Raw genomic sequence first — 10,895 nt, 5'->3', positions numbered from 1 at the left:
CTGCTGAGTCTTTGGGGAACGTCAGATAGGGTAGACTGGGATAAGGTTGGGGTCTGGTAACATGCTTCCAGGTGAAGTCTCAGAGAAAGAAAGCAATTCTTACAGACAAGTCTTCCATTCCAGCATGGCTCTGCAGCAGCAAAGGATAAAAGGCAACAGAGTGGTCTCTGCAGAAAAAATCTGCAGCAGGGCTCCCACAGGGCTGTAGCCAAGCAGATGTCAGAGTCAAAACTCCCCATTCTCTTGAGCTGTGTGTATAGGAGTGGCCTTTTGCATCTATCATTTTTTTTTTAAACACAGAAAAGTTGTAACTGCAGGGGCAGCAGGTGGCATAGCGGTTAATGTGCTCGACTTCCACTTGGTTGACCATAGTTTGAGTACCTGACCTGGTGATTTGAAACTCACACTGGGCGCATGTGCGTGCATGTCCATTTCCAAGAGGAGAATGGATTGTCACATGGCCATCCCCCTGGGTGGGTTATTTCTCACTTTCTGTCTCTCTGGCAAGCACACATACTCTACAGCACAAATCTCTCTCTCTCTCTCTCTCTCATATATATATATATATATATATATATATATATATATACACACACACATATACATACACACACACACACACATATATATATATATATATACATATATATATAAAACTGCTTGAATTGTGAAACACTATATTCTGATTTTTTTTCTTTCTCATATCTAGATGTCAAGTGGTCCCAAAACATCTAAAATCATCTGTGTGATCTTCAAAATCAGCAACTTGAGAGTAATAGGAAGCAGATATCTCAGCCATAGATGCCATGCTATTGTAGTATGTCCCAAGGTTCAAATAATATGCCCCATTGGAAGCCTCCATGAATGGGAGCTGACAGGCAGGGCTGCCATCAGCTGTTACTCACCAGGAAGGCCCTTTCAGTTCTGTTGTTCGGTATCTGTTATGATTGGTTTGTGTCTAAAACTATTTCTTGTTAATTTTTTTTGAGCATCATACCTACTGATGCCCTTGGCCTGATGCCTACTGCATGATGCCAGGAATATTTGGAAGCCTCTTTCACCTTGGATCATCCCATGAGGATAACAAAAAAAGAGGGGAAAGGAACATCCTGAAATGACTGGTGACTCTCTCAAGCAGACTAGAACAAATAACAAGTGACTAAATTTACCTTGACTGTTTTTCATGATCAATTTGTGAACTAATTAAGTTCACTGACAGTAAATTAAAGAGAGCTTCATTTTCAAAAACGGGTTAAACTCATATTTGCTACAATGTACATTACTGCATTTGAGTTTTCATTTCTCATTTCTCACCTCTAGATAGCAAATGTGTCCATAACCTCTAAAGCCATCAGATATTTGCTTGAGAGGTCTCAGGGAAAACATATTCTTCTATGATTTTAGGAAGTAAGAAGATGGGCTCATAATCTACCAAGATTGAGCCAGGAGGATATAGACAGTCTGAATAGGCCTATAACAAGCCAGGAGATTGAATCAGTAATAAATAACCTCCCAACAAAAAAAGCCTGGTTGTGATGGCTTCACCTCTGAATTTTACAAAACTTAAAGAAGAGTTAACCTCCATTTTGCTCAAGTTACTTATAAAGACCCAAAAGGGTGAATCTCTCCCTAATTCATTCTATGAAGCCTCCATTACCCTTATCCTTAAAACAGATAAGGACAGGGCAAGGAAGGAAAACTATAGACCAATATCTCTGAAGAATATAGATGCAAAGATTCTCAACAAGATATTAGCAAATCATATCCATCATGACCAGGCAGGCTTTATTTCAGGAAAGCAAGGTTGGTTCAACATATGCAAAACCATAAATGTAATACAGCATATTAATATAAAGAAAGATAAAAGCCATATGATCATATCAATTGATGCATAAAAAGCATTTCTAAGATACAACATCCCTTCATGATCCAGACTGTCAGCAAAATTGGCATAGAAGAGTCATTTCTCAACACAATAAAAGCTATCTATGAAAAACCCATAGTGAACATCAACCTAAATGGAGAAAAGCTGAAAGCTTTTCCACTACAAACTGGTACAATAAAAGGATTCCCATTTTCTTCACTATTTTTTAGTAGAGTACTGGAAGTCCTTGCCAACACAATCATAAAAGAGAATAAAATAAAAGGCATTCGAATAGGAAAAGAAGAGGTGAAACTCTCTTTGCAGATGACATGATTGTATACATAGAAGACCCAATGGTATCCATGAAAAAATTCCTGGAAATAATACATGAATACAGTAAAGTTTCAGGATACAAAATCAACATACTGAAATCTATAGCATTTCTATATATGAAGAGCAGGCAGACTTAGATATAACTGAAAAAAGTAATTCCATTTACCATGGCCACAAAAAGTATAAGATACCTAGGAATAAATCTAACCAAAGAAATTAAACACCTCCACAAGGAAGACTATGAAAAGCTAAAAAAAGAAATTGAAAATGACACAAAAAAGTGGAAGGACATCCCATGTTTCCAGATTGGAAGAATTAATATAATCAAAATGGCAATTCTACCCAAATTAATCTACATATTTAATGCAATCCCAATAAAAGTACCAGAAACATTCTTCACAGATCTAGAAAAGACAATTATAAAATTTTTCTGAAGTCATAAAAGACCTTGTATTGCCAAAGCAATCCTGCACAAGAGTGGAGTGGGTGACATATCACTACCTAACCCAAAAATATACTACAAAGGTGTGGTAATCAAAACAGCATAGTATTGGCACATAAACAGACAGGTGGACCAATGGAATAGAATAGAGTTCCCAGAAGTAAACTCCCAAACATACAGCCAACTGGTTTTGACAAATGGTGCCAATCAGTCCAGTAGGAAAAGGAAAACCTCTTTAGCAAATTGTGCAGGAAAAACTGGATATCCACTTCCAGAAAGATGAATCTGAACCCCTACCTCTCACAACTGACAAAAACCAACTCAAAGTGGATCAAAGATCTAAACCTAAGACCCCAAACTATAAAACTGCTCCTGGATAATACCAGGGAAACTCTAGGAGACACAGGGAGAAGGCAAAGTCTTCTTAAATAAGACCTCCAAAACACAGTCAATAATCCCCAAAATAGACAAATGGGATTATATCAGATTAAGAAGTTTCTGCATGGCAAAAGACACAGTAATTAGTGTGAATAGACAGTCCTCAGAATGGGAAAATATTTTTATAAACTATGTGTCAGATAAGGGACTTATAACTGGAATATACAAGGAACTCAAGCAGCTGTCCCAAAAAAAGATGATTAATCCTATTAAAAGATGGGAGAATGAGTTGGGGGAAAAAAACCCTCTAAGGGTGACATATGAAGCCAAAAGGCATATAGAAAAATGCTCAACATCTCTCACTGTAAGGAAGATGCAGATCAAAAACTACAATGATGTACCACCTAACTCCAGTCAGAATGACTAAGATTAATAAAACAAAAAATGGTAAGTGCTGATTGGGGATGTGGGGAAAGAGGAACACTCTTACACTGCTGGTGGGAATGTAAATTGGTTCAGTCACTGTGGAAAACAATTTGGAGATTCCTCAAAGATCTACAAATAGAACTACCATACAACCCAGCAGTCTTACTTCTTGGTATCTAACCAAAGGATAGAAGAATTCTTAATTAGAAAAGTGCTTGCATATTGATGTTTATTGTGGCATTATTCACAATTGCTAAGACATGAAACCAAGTCAAATGCCCACGAACAGATGAACGAATTGAAAAACTGTGGCACATATACTCCATGGAATACTACTTAGCAATAAAAAAAATGACAAGACCTTGGCTTTTGACAGAAAGTGGATGAATATAGAAGATTTACTGCTGAGTGAAGCAAGCCAGGCTATGAAGAAGAGACATCCTATGTCTCCACTTACTATATATCGAGCTTCTGCACTCTATGACCGAAACTGAATAACTAAAGGAAATAGAAACATAGTAAATGGTTGTGAATACCAGATACAGTGTAGGAAGAGGCTGGATGAAGGAGTAGAGTCTGAGGAAGGACATTAAGGAGAAAAATAGAGAGGCAAAGCATTTATGGAACAAAGAAATGTGTTATTATCTGTTGAAGATAACTTTATAGTATGGTCAACTGGACTGGTGAGAAATGTACACATGGTGAAATATTCACTTTGCAAGTTAAATAATGTGATTGAATGTATAAAGTAAATTTAAATAATAAAAAATTTTTAAAAGTATTCTCAAAGAAGAAAAGAAGAAGAAGAAGAAGGGCTCAGTGGTGGTGTATTACTGCAGTAGGGTCTGACTCACAAGCCAGCGCAGTGGAAATTTACTTTTTTTACTTTTCCAGAGATTGAGAAAATCTGTCAAGCAAGCCAATGAAAGATAAGAGACTCAATAGTATGTTTCCTGTACATGATTTAAAATCAGAAGAGCTTGATTTCAAATAGAAAAGGCAGCAAATGAAAGAGTAAAAACCAAAACAGAAATACTAGAAAGAAAATGAACTGATGTTCATAGCTCATCATAGTTAGTCAAAGGGACTTAAATATTCTTCTAAGGAAGTGATTTATGTGTGTGGGAATGAATTTTAACAGTTTTAAGAAATAAATATATTGAGAGAAGAAGACTCCTCTATTGCAGCTGAGAACTAGTGCTTTCAGGACTAAGAGAAATGAAGACTTTCTACTAATAATTCAGCCTCCAGCCCCAGTCTCAAGTGGTGGGTTGCTCCTTGTATCCTTCTTTCTGTTTCTCTCTGCCTCTCCCTGTCTTCTCATGTTTTTGGTTAATTTTTTTTTTTTTATTTTGAAGGTAAAGTATTTTCTTGGCTTTTAGATCCTCCTTTATCTTGCTAATAATCCCCTTTCCCCCCACTCCCATTTAGGATAGGCAAGGAGCAGGCCTTCAGAAGAAGACTTCTCCATTGCAGCTGTGAACTAATGCTTTTGCAAGTTGCATATGCTGCACAGTTTTCATATTTTTGCTTTTTAAAAAATAAATAAAGTTTTGGTTGTTTTTTCTTTTTTTCTCTTTTTCTTTTTCTTTTTCTCTCTCTCTTTCTCTTTTCCCCCTTTTTGTCTCTTTTCTTTTCCTTTTTCTTTTACTTCATCACTTTGCTGCTCAGCCTCCATTCACTGAATGTCTATACAGATCTAAGGGAACCATCCCAAACATCTGAGTACTAGTAGGATCAACAAATTCCTTAATATCCACTGAATCTGCTCCACAAAGGGATAAAAGTGGTAGGGCAAAGAGAGTGTAGATCACCTCCTCCTGCATGCCCCTGAACGCTCAAATTGAACTTCTAGAAATTAAGAAAAAACGTATCAGATGACCAGAAATCACCACAAAGGCACAAGAAATGTAAGAAGCCAAGATAAAACCTCTCCCCCAAGGGAAAAGAACAACTCCTCTTCATTCACAGACAGAACAATGGAATTAATGGAAATGTCTGATAAAGAATTTAGAATATTCATAATAACAAAGCTAACAGAGACGCAAGAGAAGAGAGACAATGAACTCCAGAAGAGACAGGAGAATAGAGCCAAGAGGAGTTTCCAGGAGGTGAGGAAGTTCTTGCACAGCCTAAAAGAGGAAATTCACATCATAAAAATGAATCAACAGAACTGATAGAGATGAAAGGCGTAATACAGGAAATCAAAACCTCCCTTGAAAGTATTAAAAGCAGACTAGATCATACAGAAGTTCGACTCTCCAATGTAGAAGACAGAATCACTGGCCTAGAAAAATCCACCACAAAGACTGAGAAAATAGTAAAAACAACAAAAAAATGAGAACAATATACAAGAAATACTAGATATCATTAAACGTCCAAACATCCAGATAATCGGTATCACAGAAGGTGAAGAGACTAATAAAGGCATTGATAATCTATTCCATGAAATCCTAGAAGAAAACTTTCCAAACCTAGAGAGGCATTCAAAGATCCAGACCCAAGAAATACAAAAGACCCCAAATAGAATCAACTCAAGAAGATTTTCTCCAAGACACATTATAGCCAGATTGACCAAAACCACAAAGACAAGATTCTAAGCCTGGCAAAAAAAAAAAAAAAAAAAAAAAAACAAAAAAAAAATCACCTACAAAGATATCCTACCAGACTAACAGTGGACCTCTCATCAGAAACAATACGAGCCAGGAAAGAATGAGAGAATATATTCAAAGTGTTGAGTGAAAAACAATTTCAACCAAGAATACTATACCTGGCAAGATTATCCTTCATATAGAAAGAGGAGACAAGAACATTCTCAGATAAACAAAACCTGAAAGAATTTATCAACATCAGACTAGTTCTCCAAGAAGTTCTAAAGGGAGTGCTATATCAGGAAAACTAAAGTTAGACACATAGAAATAAGAGTTAATAAATAATCTAAGAAAAGGGCCAGCTTAATGGTAGGGCCAGTCCGGAGTTGTATATTATTTTCCAGAATTCAAACAGAAAGATCGGACCACAACAGAAGTTAGATTAAGTACATGAGACTGAGCTGGTGAAATAGAATTTTATGACTTTTGACTAAAACAATACTAATCTTTTTTATGCTTTGTACTCCAGAGATAAGGATTTTTGTCTCCTCTTGAGTTGTCGACAGATCCATGTACCTACTATTTGAACAGAAGCCTAACCTATTTCCTGGCTTTAAAAATTAAGCAAAGTTCTCCAGCATTTTTTGATTTTGATTTAAAGCTAAAACTGCATTTCTTGAAATTAAACAAAATATTAAAAAATACCCACTTAATGACCACAGTAAGCTATATAGCCTCATCTATATAGCTTGAACTTGCTATTTAAAGTAGTTAGATCAATTAAGATATTTTGTTGGGACCAGCAGTTGGCATGATGGCTATGTCACTGGACTCCCATGTAGTTGACCGCAATTCAAGTCCCGGACCTGGTGGCTTAAACTCACGCTGGGCACATGTGCGTGTATGCCCAAGATCCTGAGAGGAGAATGGAGGAGAAGGGACTGCAGTGTGGCCATCCCCCTTGAGGGATGATTTCTGGCTTTCTGTCTCTCTGTTTCTGACGAGTGCATGTGCCATATAGCAAAAAACGTTTTTAAAGAAAAGAAAAATTAAGATATTTTGTTTACCAATAAAATGTGGGGGGAAAAAAGAGGAACGGGAAGCAACGCAGATACCAGAGACAGTGTGGGAGGAGGGTGGGAAATGGCAGAGGGTGAGAAATTGGGGGAGGGAGAATATATATGTGAAACAAGAAATACAAAATTATTTGTTGATGATAACATGTATGACGAAGCCACTATACAGTGTATTCTGGATGGGAATCTGCAGTTTGTACGCTGTGATGATGTTTAGTAAATGAATGTAAAATAAATACTTTTTTTTTTTTTTTTTGGAGAGGTTTTTCCGCTATAGGGTGCGTGCGCTCGCCAGACAGACAGAGAGAGACATAGAGACAGAAAGCGAGAAATCACCCCCCAGGGGGAATAGTCACACCACAATCCCTTCTTCTCCATTCTCCTCTCAGGATCTTGGGCACGCACGCACACGCGCCCGGCATGAATTTTAAGCCACCAGGTCTGGGACGCGAACCGCGGTCGACTGAGTGGGAGTCCAGCGACATAGCCATTACGCTAACTGCTGGTTCCCAAAAATAAATACATTTTAAAAAAATGGAGTGGGGAATGTGGACAGACTTGACTTGTTCTAGTTTTTAGTGGAAAAAATTTCTGCTTTCCCTCATTCAGTATATATTAGCTGTGGGTTTTTCATAGATGGTTTTTATTGTGTTGAACAATGTCTCTTCTATGTTGATTTTGTTGAGAGTCTTAATCATGAAGGGATGTTGTATTTTATTTAATGTTTTTTTCTGCATCAATTGATATGATCATGTGGTTTTTATCTTTCCTTTTGTTAATGTGATGTATTACATTTATTATTTTGCATATGTTGAACTATTCATTAATCCCTAGAATAAAGCCTACTTATGGTGTATAATCTTTTTAAAAAAGAAAAGAGAAATAAATATATTGAATTTATGAAGAGATTTAAAGCATGGTCTGTATAGAAAAGTTACTTGCCTCTTGAAAAATATTTTCTTGGGACCAGCAGGTGACATAGTGATTAAGGCGTTGGACTCCTACACAATTGAGTATGGTTCAAGTTCTACACCCAGCGGCTTGAAACTCATGGCAGGTGCATGTGTGTGCATGCCCAAAATCTTGAGAAGAGAAGGAAGGATTGTGGCGTGATCATTCCCCCAAGGGGAGTGATTTCTTGCTGTCTCTCTGTCTCTCTCTGTCTCTCCAGTGAGGACATGCACACTATAGTAAAAATCTCTCTCTCAAAAAAAAGTTCTCTTTGCCTGGATAGACTAGGGGTCATTGGTTGTCCGATTATAGACCCAAAGATGAAGGCAATCCATCAGAAGTATGTCTATCAGATAAATGATGAGCGTCTCATACAGACATTCGTATGACCATTGTTAAATCTGGAATGGGTGATTGAAAAGAGTGTTGTTATCCCCTTCTCAGGAAGTTTTGAAAAACAGGAAACATTTACTTTGGTCTGTTTGGGTTTTAGAGTACTCTTAGATGAGAGGGAGATAAGAAGATAAGCGGCTGGGTCAGCTCTAAGGAGCATCTTGGTTTGATGCTATACTAGTTTATCTTTGAATATGAATTACTAATATTTGAAATGGAAAACAATTGTAGGAATTTTTACTTTAAATTGTAGTCAGCAAAACTGTGTGAATGGCGAGCGCAGGGGTGCATCACTGACATGGAGCAAGGAAAATGGTTTTATACATTTTTATTTTTCTAAAATTCCATTACTTTTATTTATTTTTTTTATAGATTCAATCACTGTATATCATTATAGCACTCAAGATGAACTTTCCTAGCATGAATACACTGTGTATTAGTCTAGTCAAAGATATTATCATACATGTTATTGTCAACAGATAATTTTCCATTTTTGTGTCCCAAAGGGAAAAGGAAAGATCTATTTTGATTTTAAGAGTCAAGATATTAAAAAATTTTTTTTCATTAGAAGATGTTCATTGACTTACTACAAAATGCCATCAAGTGAGTTGAATAATGGTATTCACTGCAGACTGGGAAGTGTTTAGAGAATTTGCTGTATCAAAAAAGCCTTATTGAAGTTTTGTTTGTGTGTTATCCCAGGGTCACAGGTTGGCTTTTCTAACTCATATAGGATCAGGACCACCTCGAGGATAGAGAGTCCTAGGAAAAATATATTTGCCTATATAAACAACTGTACTAAAAAACATAAAGTTTATATACCCCATGAAATATAGTAATTTACCAATGAAGGTTTTGGATAACAAATGAAGAAGTGATACTTACATTTGTTTATTGTCCAGTCAGTGCACGTGAAGATTTTTCATGGTGTCCAGGAAACATCACTTCCTATTCAGAATCAGGAGCCACTTATTGATGTTTCTTATTGTCAATCTACCATTCCTGGCTAACTTCATATATCGCACAATGAAAACAAGATTGAAAATGTGTTATTATTCATCATGCCATAACTCTTTAGAGTCTATTTTGTATTGAAGCAATATGAACAGGTCTTGACTCTTCAGGTCTCTAACAATCATTTATTTTTATTTAAAACACTTTTTTGGGGGAGAAGTTTTTGCTATAGGGTGCACGTCCTCATCAGAAACACAGAGAGAGACAGAGAGACAGAAAGTGAGAAATCACCCCCCAGGGGGGATGGCCACCATACAATCCCTTCTCCTTCATTCTCTCCTTGGGATCTTGGGCACACATGCACATGTCCCCAGCCTGTTTAAGCTACCAGGTCTAGAACTTGACCCGTGGTCTACTACATGGGAGTCCAGCGATGTAGCTATTAATTATTCCAACTGCTGGTCCCTTAAAACACTTTTTTTCAAAAATGTTTTTCTTTATTCATAATAGTTATAAACTGGAAGTGACTAAATTTTCATCAGTGAATAAACAAATGGTGGTATAGGATATAGTGGCTACAGTGGAATATTACACAGTAATGAAAAGAACATAGCTATATACAATGATATAGGTAAAACTCACCAGTATAATGTTAAAAAAAGAAGTTAGACCCATAGAGGTATGAGTCCATTTGTATTAAGTAAAAAAATAAATGATTGAGTCTGTTGTGAGAGGAACCAGAGTAACAGTGACCCCCAAAACAGGGAGAGAGTGAGGTAAGTATTGGTTGGAAAAGACATGAAAGAAAGGCATTTACTGGAAATGTTCTTTTTTTTGATCTAGGTGGCAGTAACATAAATGTATAGCTAAAAAATCACTTTAACCTAGCAACCATTCACTTACTGAATGGTCATGACATTACTTGCAGCACTTCATCCTTCATTGTGCTGCCTGTGAATATTGGCCTCCAGTGACCCTCTCAAGGACAGTCCCTCAAGGATTATTACTGGCTTCTTTTCTGTTGACTATAAAAGCAAGTCTTACCCAGAGTATGTAGGAAAATAGGAAAAGTAATTCATTTTCTGATCTTGTTAAATCCTCTGTTTGTAACAGTATAGTCTAAATGTAGAATAACATATTTTCAGTCATATCCTCTCTTGAATGTGTTGGGCTATAATTACTGCACTCACAGTGATTTCTTTTAATGTTAACATTGGGAGAGGGTCCTTTGGGCCCAGTGAGAAAAGTGGTCTCATTCCCACTAAAAGACCAATATGGGAAAATGCAGTCACTACATTGGCCAGACTAGTGGATATCCACTGTTAAGGTCCATGGCTTTTTACATTACAGAGTAGCTATCTCTAAAGCCTTTGGAGATGGGTGAGCATAATCCCAACCATCTGACATGCGACAAGGGTACTGTGAAAGTGGGGTGAGCACCCTAGGGTTAGCAGTGAGGGTGAGTGAGGTTCACATAGGCTGAAGGA

The 10,895-nt window shown here is 37.0% G+C and overlaps 1 long non-coding RNA gene across 2 annotated transcripts in view; it reads left to right on the top strand.

Annotated features, from left to right (window-relative positions):
- LOC114008823 (uncharacterized) overlaps positions 1-1,212 on the top strand; it is a 44,880-nt gene extending 43,668 nt beyond the window's left edge. For both annotated transcript variants that reach the window (XR_003550327.1, XR_003550326.1), the window contains one exon: positions 710-1,212. This is a non-coding gene — a long non-coding RNA (uncharacterized LOC114008823). The remainder of the gene's footprint in view (positions 1-709) is intronic.
- Positions 1,213-10,895: the final 9,683 nt, after the last annotated feature.

The sequence above is a fragment of the Tupaia chinensis genome, unplaced genomic scaffold (assembly GCF_000334495.1).
Source record: "Tupaia chinensis unplaced genomic scaffold, TupChi_1.0 Scaffold000399_1, whole genome shotgun sequence".
NCBI lineage: Eukaryota > Metazoa > Chordata > Mammalia > Scandentia > Tupaiidae > Tupaia > Tupaia belangeri.
This window is presented reverse-complemented; position numbering and strand designations above follow the sequence as displayed.